General features: G+C 38.1%; 1 long non-coding RNA gene across 1 annotated transcript; it reads left to right on the top strand.

The window, feature by feature from the left end:
- Window positions 1-1695: 1695 nt before the first annotated feature.
- On the top strand, window positions 1696-3100 carry LOC115977915. The gene is made up of 2 exons (XR_004088608.1): window positions 1696-1932; window positions 2646-3100. It is a non-coding gene; the product is annotated as an uncharacterized LOC115977915 (long non-coding RNA).
- Window positions 3101-12488: the final 9388 nt, after the last annotated feature.

The following is a 12488-nucleotide window of genomic DNA, read 5'->3' as shown; positions in this document are numbered from 1 at the left end:
AATAATGGCCATTATCCTCCCTCTAGGCATAGCAAGGGAACGTCTGACCATCCTCCCCCTCCTTATAGTTTTATTCCAATTAGGGACTAAGAATGTTGGATCTCTAAGAACTAAGCCTTTTGTTAGTGCACACAATAAGTATTACCTAAATGTCGCTTAGCACATACCATTATTTCTATGGTGTAATGAATTATAAACCTTATTCATAGTATTTGCTCTCTCTCTCTCTCTCTCTCTCTCTCTCTCATAAATTCACAGTATATGCATCAAAGTAGTAAGTACCATATTGGAGGCCATGATGGTTAAAGAAATAATATATTTTAGTGAAAAAATTATATTTTATCACCCTAAACTATACCTCATATTATACTTTGCACCTTAAACATTTGGAATACACGTTTTGCACCCTAAGCTATGATCCTTGTTACACTTTGCATCACAACATTAAGTTTGTCGTTAACTTGGATGGAAATTCAATGTTTAGGGTGCAAAGTGTAATTAGAAGTATAGTTTAGGGTGGCAAAGTGTAATTTATCATTTGTTTTTAAAGGATTGAAAAGAGGGGCAATTGGACTTTTCACGTGGAACCATATTTTTCCATCCAAGTTAATGGCAAACTTGATTTCGGGGTGCAAAGTGTAACAAGGATCATCTTTCAGGGTGCAAAACCTACATTTGAAAATTTTAGGGTGCAGAGTGTAATCAGGGTATAGTTTATAGTGGTAAAGTGTAATTTCTCCTATTTTGGTACTGATTAATAATGGTGTATCATTTTGTAGTTAGCTTAAACCTCATATATTGATTCATCTTAATTCAGGGTTTAGGCATTTGTTAGTGAAATTTATGCGTTTTTGGATGACCAAAACTCTTGGGAGTGTGATGAGATGTAAAAATAAATTATTAAATAAAAATTAACACACCCGTAACTACATCTCATCACACTCCTATAAGTTTGGTGATTGGAAAATGCAATAATTTCACTTATAAATGCATAAACCGTGAATTAAGATGAAACAATTTTTTTATTTTATATATAACAAAAAATCCTCTGAGCACGCACATAACGCGTGCAAACAGGCTAGTATCACTTATGACCTATCTAAACATTTGAGGCTAAGCATGCATAGTGTTCCTTTAAATTTGGTGAACAATTCACATGTTAGTAGTCCTTTTAATTTGGTGCACTAATTTTGTTATTCTTTTTCAACTTTCATTTTGTTGATACAATAAGGGAATAGAGAAAGTTAGTTATTGCCTTTACGCAATTTCAAAATTACCCTTTTTAAATCGGTATGCTCAAATCAATGTGTATCAGTATATCTCTATATATTAAGAGGATTCAAAAAGTTAGTTATCATTATCTAAATTGTTAAAAATGCCCATAATCTAATTAGATAGTCTTTATTACAAAAAAAAAAAAAAAAAAAAAAAAAAAAAAAGAAAGGCAAAACTACAATATTGGTCTTTCAAGTTTACCCTGCGAGTGCAATTAGTCCCTTAAATTTCAAGCGAGCGCAATTGGTCCCTCAAGATTCAAAATGAGCGATATAAGTCATTTTGTTAACTTTTGTTAATGATGTTGCTTACGTGGCCAATGGAATAATGACTTGGCATTTTTTAATGATGTGTCATTTCTTTTTATTAAAAAATTAAATTTACACGTAAGAAACAAAGAAGACCCGTTTCAAATTCAATCCTAATCCCAACCCGATTCCAGATCAAAACTCAATTTACAATTTGCAATCTGATGTGAGATTCAGAAACCCACGAAAGAGAGGGATTGAACAGACCCAAGCCTAGCCACCGCCCTCTGCTGGAAACAGTGGCCTCTTCCATCACACCATGCTTTCTTCTCCAAGCAACAGCCACTGCCATGGTGACCTCCCTCCTCCTCTCACATAACCTCACCATTCCTTCCTCCTCCCATCTCAGGTATTACACTTTCTATGGTTGTGCAACCCAATTCCATTTTAGATTTGGTGCCTTACCTCACCTTTGATTAGGTCCATGTAAGATTTAAATTTTATTTTTTATTTTTTTTTATTCTGTGTCTCTATATGTTGTTAGATTGAGAATATGAAATTCAATGGTAGGAGAAACAGATTTGGTTATGATGGATAAATCTAATTTTCAAAAAAAAAAAAAATAAAATGCCCAATTTCAATTTCAACGTAAATTTCTCAAATCTCCTATTCGTAGTGGAACAATAAAAAAAGGAGACCTCCATATGAACCTTTTGATTAACCAAATTGCAGGGCATGAAATGATTTTAACATGAATATATCAAGTGATTTAATGAAATGAGTTTTCTCCTTTTGGCATACCTTTGGATGTTTACAGGAACAAGGAAACTATTTTTTTGTACTGACATGAAGGGTAATTTGATACTTAATACTATGCCTAAATGAAAATAATAAGTTGCATTCCAAATTTTTAAGCACTTATTTATATTTTTTTATGCTTATTATTTGTATACTCACCTTATTGGTAGTTGGGTGAGAGATTCATGGATCACAAGAAATTCATGGATCAAAAGGCATTCTCGCTAATCTTCACACTTAGACACTGATTATCTTATTATACTACTTCCATCACTTCTAAATATGTATTGAAATTTTAGAATAACTTCCTTGCTCTTGTTGTAGGGATGGACAACTTTGACTTTACAATTGCCCTTTACTATTGGGGGGAAGATTAGGAATAATCCATACAGATATGAAGGAAGGAAGGTAAAGATATATGAAGATAATAATTTTGATGAAATTTCACTTGTTGAGATATGGCTGCTACAAGTGAGACATCTAGAAGAATTACAAAGTTCTATAAGAATGCACAAGTGCATAAGTGAACGAAATTTCTTGTGGATAAATGTGCAAAAGTGAAGGCGCTTGTGGAGATAATTGTGTATTTGAAGTGGATTGAATGCTTAGATATTTTGAAATAGTTCTAGAGAATTTAAACATGTGGAACAGTGGAATTTAATATGATGCTTATTAGAAACTTTTATGCAGTTGGCTAGTCTCTTGTTCACCATGATTTCCTTGTCTTGTAACCTTCATCTAGATATTTACTACTCAATAATGCTTATCTAATTTTATTAGTGGCTATGTAACTAACATGAAATGTGGACCCTATTTGGTGTGCATCAGATTTGTAGTGGCTTCATCAAAACCTTTTAAAAGCTGATGTTACAATATATATATATATGACGTTCAGAGTAACTATAACTCTGTATACATGACTTTTAGAGAGATTTTTATTCGTTTCCACATTGTCTATGATGGTGACGAACTTTTAACAATCATGATGGCTTCTCTATTGAATTAAGCTTCAACAAGTTTCTCATTCCATGAACTATTAATTCCAAATGCCACATGTATTAATGGTACATGTATGCCTATGATAACAAATTGAAGCTGGAGTTAATTCAAGATGTTGAAAAATGGTCCACTATCAGTTTACTTGAGATTATGATGCTCTAATCTTACTATGTCTACTGTATATTAGAAACTTCCTGAACTAGATAAACGTCTGATAAGCTTGAACCCTGGTGACAAGAATGCAGTCAAAACAGAAATTGAAGTTACTTCATATATCAGCTCTATATCAAGAACATTATATAATTTGTGTTTCAGTTTGTTGCCTCAGACTTTTCCATTTGCTATAAGAATCTTTTTACATAGTATAATAAAATTATTTTGCTATTGCTTTATATATTGAACTCTGGAGTTAGAGAAGGACCAAAATGATCATTGAAAAAAAAAATTCAAGTAAACAATAATTAATTGCTTTGAGATGGACCAAATAAAATAAATATTATTTCATATTTTGAAAATTTAGCCATTGAATTGTATGTTTTTTACGCTCTTAATACACATGTCAAATTTTGTACCAATCAAATGTTGTTTACTATATGATACATATACTTATATTTAATGCATGATTTTAAACTACAAAAACTAGCAATTTAAATAATTTATTGATGACAAAGTTATTGATCTTTAATTTTCTATAAATTTTGCAAGCGTGGAGGATATAAGAAGAAGATATAATCCAATGGTGGATTTGTCAAAATTCACCTTCATTTAAAACATATTGAGTAAGGTTGTAGTCCAAGGTTACAACCAATTTTGTAACTAAATTTTGAACTTTGTCCCCAAAAGAATTAATTTAAGGCCCAATTAGTCTAAAATGGACTAAAGGAGGACCAAAATTGACCAAATGGACCAAATTAAACCAAGTGGAACAAATTGGACTAAAATAGACCTAATTGGACGGAATTGAACAAAATGGGGTAGAATACTTGAATAGTTGAATGTGCTAGCAATATAGCATTGTTTGGTTGGATAATGATTAAAGACATCAAATTTGATGAATTCCAAGGCTTTGGAGATGTTCACAGAAACTAGTGACTAGTGTTGATTGAATTGGTCCTTTCCTTCAAATTTGGTAAACTATTCTTTTATAAGAGCCAACCCCTAAATATAAACCTCATCTCTTCTCACTTTCCAGTTCCCACTACGTAAGAACTAAGAAAAAAAACATGAGTGCTCTCGAGCCTTAGGCTCGTGGAAGCAGGAATCGTCCCACAGTCACTTGTGGGAGTAAAGTGACCTTCTGCCTTTGGGTAGTAAGGTCAGGTGTGAGGTTTTATTGTGTTCTCTTAGGAAAATGGCAGAAGAGTTGGAGATACTATGGCAGAGACTGAAAGTTACGGAGGAAGAGGAGGAAAGCATCTCGCTGGGAGCTGATTGTACTAGAGCAGCAATGGAGAGAGGAAAGAAATGTGTGTTTATGAAGGTGTTGTCAAGGAAAGGTTTAATGATAGAGGCGCTGCGAAAAAACATCAGGATGCTCTGGAAACCAAATAAAAACATCCAGCTCTCTGTAATAGGAGAAGAACTTTTCTTGGTAGAGTTTGAAGATGAACGTGGCAAAAGACGGGTCATGGACATGAGGCCGTGGCACTATGAAAAACAATTGGTGTTGTTTCAAGCGTTTGAAGGAGATAAAAACCCAAAGGATATCTTGCTGAAATGGTCTCCTTTTTGGGTGCAAATATATAATCTTCCATTGAAGAGCCGAACAAAGGAAACGGGGAAAGCCATTGGAGAAAGCATTGGGAAGTTTATTGAAGTTGATGTGGAAGAAACCGGTGTACAATGGGGTACTTGTCTAAGGGTACGGGTTGAGATAGATGTTACCCGGAAACTAATCAGAGGGCGGAAAATTAATATGGAGAAAGGAGAAACAAGGTGGGTGCATTTCAAATATGAGCGCCTTTCGAATTTTTGCTACAGGTGTGGGCTTTTAGAACATGATTTGAAGGATTGTTTGGAAGATTCAGGGAATGACAAAGCAGTGGGGAAGGGTGATCTCCAATATGGAGCTTGGTTGAGAGGAGAACCAATAAGAAAGGGAGGTTGGGAATTCGGTTTTGCAAAGAAGAAGTTCACCGGTGAAATGAAAAACAGAGTAAATTCCACAGAGGATGGGCGGAATGGTATGGCTGAAGCGAATGAGGGGGCGGCGCGTGAAAATCAAGGATTGGAAGCTATCTGCCTCGGGGAGGGTAGGCAGGAGCAGCATGGTGATATGACTGGTGGGTGTGAGGTGACTACTGAGGAAAACGTGGAGAAGGGTATGGCTGAGAGCATTGGGAGAAGCCACATAGGAGAGCTAGTTGAGGTAGGAAAGGAAAACTGGGAAATTGGGAAAGGGAGTGGCGAGAAAGAGGCTTGTCAACATGGGAGGGCTGAGATATTATCTAAGTCTATTCCAAATTTCGAATTTGGGCAGGGCCAGGAGACGGTAAAGAAAGATAACAATGTAGGCTTGGGCTTGGGATTAGATGAGGGTAAGGAAGGCCCTATGGCCATGCAGTATGACCCAGAGGTGGGTTGGGTAGCAAATAAGCTAGGCCCGACTAGTGGCCACTGGAAAAGGAAAGTGAGGGCTGGGCCGGATGAGGAAATGAAGGAAGTGCAGGGCCTAATGCAGAGAAAAAGAGAAAGGGACTTAATACTCAGTGAGATTGATCAGAACGTGAGAGTTTCTAAACGAAGGAAGTGTGAAGGTTTGAGCAAGGAAGAAACAGGGGAAGAGTGCATCAAGGATGGCGGAGTAGCGGTGGCTGCAAGGCAGCACCGCCGAGCCAAATGACGGTGCTAGCATGGAAGTGCCGGGGAATGGGATTAGCTCCGGCAGTTCAAGCTCTCACCGACGAGGTGAAGAAAGGCGATCCGGTTTTGGTTTTTCTAGCGGAGACCAAAGCTTCTCAGAGAAGGGTTAAGAGGCTCCAACACAAACTGGGTCTAACACAGGGCATTACGGTGCCGTCCGATGGTCGGAGTGGGGGCTTGGCAATGCTATGGAAAGAAGGAGCTGACGTGAGGTCCAAAAGTTGCTCAAATTCGCACATCGACGTGGTGGTGTGCGAGGGTAACGGAGCTTTGCCATGGCGAGCTACGGGATTTTACGGCCACCCTGATGCAGGTATGAGACCTATCTCATGGAATTTACTTGAATTATTAAATAGGCAGTGCAATATGCCTTGGGTTGTGTTTGGAGATTTTAATGAAATTCTGAATTCTGATGAAAAATTAGGATGGTTAGAGAGGGATGCTAGACAGATGGAATGTTTTAGGGAGTGTTTAAGTAATTGTGGTTTGTTTGATTTGGGTTTTGTGGATCAGAGATTCACCTGGTGTAATGGGAGAATTGGAGATCAACGAACTCTGGTTAGGCTAGATAGAATGGTAGCTAATGAGGCTTGGTTGAATTTGTTTCCAGAGGCGAAAGGAGTTCACAGATCAATGGCGGCCTCTGATCACTGTTTGTTGTCATTATCGATTAGAATGAGAGAGATGAGGAAGGTAGCTAGGAGAAGATTTATGTTTGAAGAGATGTGGACTAGGGAAGAGGGCTGTAGAGAGATGATTAAAAGGGCCTGGGACCCTTTGGATTGTAATCCGGAGTTGCCGATTCAGAAACGCCTGAAATGCTGCCAGTTTCAGCTCCAGAATTGGAACCGAAGAGTGTTTGGAAATGTTAATAAATCTCTAAAACAGAAGCAAAGTCAATTACAACATTTAGAAGAGCTGAATTTACTTCACGAGTCGGCGGAGGAAGTTCAAAAGTTGAAAATTGAAATTAATGAAGTTATGCTTAGGGAGGAGATAATGTGGAATCAGAGGTCAAGGGCGTTGTGGATCAAATACGGTGATAGGAACACAAGGTTCTTTCATGCAACAGTGAACAATAGACAGAGGAAGAATAGAATTGAAGGAATAAATGATTCGGAGGGGAGGTGGAGAGAGAACGATGAGGAAGTTGAAGAGGTTATCCTGGAGTATTTCAGGGAGATTTATAGTACGACTTTCCCCACTGAGTTTGGTGCGAGTCTGGGGGCAGTAGGCAGGAGGGTGACGGAGGCCATGAATGACGACCTTTTAAAAGAATTTAAGGAAGAAGAAGTTTGGCAAGCTCTCATGCAAATGCATCCGACAAAATCTCCGGGACCAGACGGTATGTCCCCAATATTCTTCCAAAAGTATTGGGATGTGGTCGGGCCTCAAGTAGTTCAAAGTGTTATCCATACTCTTAGAACGGGTGTTATGCCAAATGGAGTTAATGATACATACATTTGTTTGATCCCCAAAGTAAAATGCCCCCAAAAAATTACAGAATATTGCCTAATTAGTTTATGTAATGTGATATATAAACTTGTATCCAAAGTTCTTGCTAATAGGTTGAAGAGGGTCCTTCCGGATGTTGTTGACGAAGCTCAAAGCGCTTTTGTTCCTGGAAGGCAAATCACAGATAACGTTCTAGTAGCGTTCGAAGTTATGCATTGCATTAATCAAAGAAGGAAGGGGAAAGAAGGGTTAATGGCAATTAAACTCGATATGAGCAAGGCATACGATCGGGTTGAATGGGGGTATTTGGAGGCGATGATGCGAAGAATGGGTTTTCGGGAAAGATGGATATCTTTAATGATGATGTGTGTGACCACTGTTTCTTTCTCGGTGTTAATTAATGGGGAGCCAAAAGGAAGGATTGTCCCTACTAGAGGACTTAGGCAAGGAGATCCTATTTCTCCTTACCTATTTCTTTTATGTGCGGAAGGCCTCTCGGCCATGTTGCAAAGAAATGGGGGTGGGGAGGCCGTGAGTGGGGTTCAAGTATGTAGAAGGGCGCCAAGGATCTTTCATCTCCTTTTTGCGGATGATTGCATCGTCTTTGGTAAGGCGTCGTTGGAAGAGGGTTTAAAAGTCACCAAAATCCTTGAAGACTATGAAAGAGAGTCCGGGCAAAAGCTAAATAAGGAGAAGACTTCCCTTTTTTTTAGTAAGAACACGTCGATGGAGGTTAAAGAAGTGGTAAAGGAGATGTTTGGGGCTGAGATAATCCACCAACACGAGAGGTACTTAGGGCTACCTCCGTTGGTAGGAAAGGGCAAGAGGAAAGCTTTTAATCGTATAAAGGATCAAGTGGGGCGGAAAATAGCAAGCTGGAAGGGTAGGTTACTGTCCACTGCAGGCCAGGAAATTTTGATAAATGCAGTGGCGCAAGCTACCCCGACGTATACAATGAATTGTTTTATGCTACCCGACTCCCTTTGCAGCGAGCTAAACTCTCTGGTTCGTAACTTTTGGTGGGGCCAAAGGGATAAAGAAAAGAAGCTTGCTTGGATCGCGTGGGGGAAAATGTGCAAGCCAAAAGCTGATGGGGGGATGGGTTTCAAAGATTTGAAGGCTTTTAATCTGGCCTTGTTGGCGAAACAAGGGTGGCGGCTCTCCCAAAACCCGTGCTCCCTTGCTCATAGAGTTTTAAAAGCAAGGTACTTCTCAGGTAACAACTTCATGGAGGCACAGCTTGGCAATATGCCGTCATACACTTGGAGGAGTTTGTTGGCAGCAAGAGAGATTCTGGAGAGGGGAATGCAGTGGAGCATAGGAAATGGGCAAAAGGTGCGGATTTGGGCTGATAGATGGCTGCCAACCCCTCACTCTTTCAAGGTGATTAGCCCTAAACCTCAAGCTTTTGAAAGCTTTTGAAGGTGAAATGGTGGAGTCTCTAATTAATTAGTATGAGGGGGGCTGGGATAAAAATCTGGTGAGGAGTGTCTTTATCCCCCACGAAGCGGAAACTATCTTAAGTATTCCAATAAGCCTCTCTCTACCTGAGGACGCTATGACATGGGCTTGGACTCCAAATGGGAGGTTCACGGTAAGCAGTGCCTATAAGGTGGCGTGTAGATGGTTGTGTGAAAGAAGAAGCAAAGAGGAAGCTTGTGAGGTGTCGGATCCAGGAAAGGGCAGACAGTTCTGGAAATTCCTTTGGCAGTTGCATTGTCCTAGTAAGATAAATCAATTTTTATGGAGGGCGTGCAAGAATATTCTCCCTACGAACTACTGCCTAAAGCTTAGGAAAATTCCCATTGAGGAGACGTGTGGGGTATGTGGAATGGTAGAGTCATCTGGGCATGCTTTATGGGATTGTGAGGCGGCGAGGGCTGTATGGAGGGAGTCAAATATGCAGCTGCCTAAACTCAGAAATGCACACCGTGACTTCATGGAGGTTGTGTGGAAGCTTTGGGAAGGGAGAAGGGAGATAAATTGGGAGTGCTTTGCTACTACGGCTTGGTGCATTTGGAAGAATAGAAACTCCTTAAAATTTGAAGGGCGGGTCAAGGCAGTAAAGGTGATTGTCAAGGAGGCTGAGCTGCTGGTGGAGGAATTCAGATCAGGGAATATAAGGGAAAAGCTTCCTGTGGTGTTGAGAACTCAAGCATGGAGGCCGCCTAGGGAGGGGTGGTATAAAGCTAATGTGGATGGGGCGGTGTTTAAGGAGACTAACAGATGTGGTATTAGAGTTGTGATTAGAAATGACCAAGGCCAAATTATGGGAGCAATGAGTAAGAAGCTGAATCTCCCCTTAGGAGCTGTGGAAGTTGAAGCGAAAGCTTTTGAAGAAGGTATAATGCTAGCAGGGGACCTTGGTTTGAAGCAAATAATTCTAGAAGGAGATGCTCAGATTGTTACTAATGCTTTGCTGGGTAAGTGCTTGCCGCCAACCTCAATTCAAATGCTTATTTCTGGTGCTAGTCGCTGGAAGCAATGGGTTCAGGAGTGGAAAGCCAGCTACGTCCGTAGAACAGGAAATTGGGCTGCTCATTTAATGGCTCAGAATGCCAAACTTATTACTGATTGTGTAGTGTGGGTAGAAGATACCCCACCAATGATTCAATGCCAAGTGCATAGAGATGTACTTTTGATGAACCAGTGTTCAAATTAATGAAAGCTATTTGTGTTGACTATCAAAAAAAAAGTTCCCACTACGTACATTTGTATCTCTTCTCCTTTTTCAAATTGAAAAGGTCAAAAAACCAAATTCTTTCACGTTCTATTCACCCTCAAACGTAGCAGTCTTAGTCCATAAGTCTTCTTTTTCTTTTTTTACACCACCAAAATTTTGTGAAACTACCCTAAAATTAAACAGTTACAAACTTATCATTTTTCTAGATTATCTAATTTTAAGGTTTTCTCTTTTTTTATGCAAAACTTAAAACACTAACTTTCAAATTTTTAGCGCATTGAACTTTTCAAAATTTACTAATTACAAACTTTTAAAAGATAATTTATAAAATAAAAAATAACTTCTCATTTATCATCTATCATCTATATATATATATATATATACTTATTGTTTAAAAGCCTTCAAAGTTGTGAATACTAAGTTATTAATTTCCCAAAATACTCTCATATTCAAGTGTTTTCAAAAGTACTAGCCTAAGAGATAGAACAGTGCGCATTGAACAAGATGGTGGTAACCACTCAAAAATTGTTATGGGTGACCTTTGTGATTGTCCTCGCATTTCCTACTGAGGGTAGAATGCTTTCAACGGATCAAGAAACCAACTTGGTGCATGTTGAGAATGGAAAAAGGGTTCATTTTCAAAGGCTGAGATTTGGGATGCTGCCAAGAAATATCCCTGTTCCTCCATCTGGGCCTAGCCGTGGCCATGATGTACATGGAAGGATCAATTTTGAGATGCTGCCCGGAAATATCCATGTTCCTCCATCTGGGCCCAATACGTATCGCTCTCCTCCCCCACCCATTTGGCACTAAGAATGTTGGATCCCTAAGAACTAAGCATTTTATTTGTTTCAACTCAGCAATGCCCGGCACCTACTCTACTATTTTATAGTGTAATAAGTTATAAACTTTCTTATTCTTAGTATTTGCTTTCTCTCTCTCTCTCTCTCTCTCTCCTAATATGTCAACATATAGCACAAATGCTATTCTAATAATAAATTGCCAAGGTTATTATGAATTGCCAAGTTGTGGGCTAAACAATTTGATTGTTTGGGAGTCTCCAATTGAAGAAAGAATATTGCTATTATCTAATGAGATTATGAATCTTCCAAGGGCTAGAGAAAAATAATTTGTGTCCCCTTCAAAAAGTACATAATTCCTTTGGTGCTGTAACTTCGATTTTCCAATTAAATTCAACCACATTGTTGTATTGATTAATGCAGCAAAACTAAAGCTATTTTTCCCAAAGTCAATTAAGTTTCAACCATATACTTTATTAGTCAATACAAATATATGATTAACTTTAATTTGAGAATCTAAGATGCGACACCAAAAAAACTATACTAAGTTTTACCTACACAAAAATTTACACATATATACCAATGAACAATTGTTTTGAATGTGAAAGCAGCTAAGCAAAGAGACTTCAATCAAAACATTGTTGAAAATTCGAAACCCCACTTTGAATCAAATAGCGATGGAAATGGATATCATTGAAGAATAAGGGTTTTAAAATATCTGAATAAAGAAAAATGGTAAAACACCTACCTTTTTTTTTTTTTTGAGAAGAGTAAAACACCTACCTAAGTTATGGATTCAAATTGAAATTACTTGGACCGTCCGATTGGATATGCTAGTGGTGACTGATTGATTGATTGCGAGCTATTTCTCTTCCTCCAATTCTCACAGTATTGACTTCACGCTATGATCAAATTCGCTTTGGTTAAGCAAGTAGTGAAGCACTCAATAATATACAAGTTACAACACATTGGATTCTTTACTATGCTCAACGACTTGTCGTTTATCCAATATTTTAATGATGGTTGATTACAGGCATGTCTAAAGTCTAAAATCTAAATAAATATTTCATTATAAAATAACTCCCGCCCCCCCCTCCCTCCCGGACTCCTTTTGTTTGCTTCAATCTCTTTGCAATAAACCTATAAATGAGATAAATTGAGTACTAAAAGTTCAAGATTGGTTAAATTTGGTTCATTTTTTTGTTAACACAAGTTTGAACTTATTTACAAACTATTTGATTTTTTTCTTTTCTTTTCCCATATATAGTAAATACTACAATTAATTATTTTTTCCTTTACAAGTAAATGCTAATACTTAATAACTAAATTATAGTTGAAATTTTATGGTTTGAATATATTAGATAAAAA

The sequence above is a fragment of the Quercus lobata genome, chromosome 2, assembly GCF_001633185.2.
Source record: "Quercus lobata isolate SW786 chromosome 2, ValleyOak3.0 Primary Assembly, whole genome shotgun sequence".
Classification (NCBI taxonomy): domain Eukaryota; kingdom Viridiplantae; phylum Streptophyta; class Magnoliopsida; order Fagales; family Fagaceae; genus Quercus; species Quercus lobata.
This window is presented reverse-complemented; position numbering and strand designations above follow the sequence as displayed.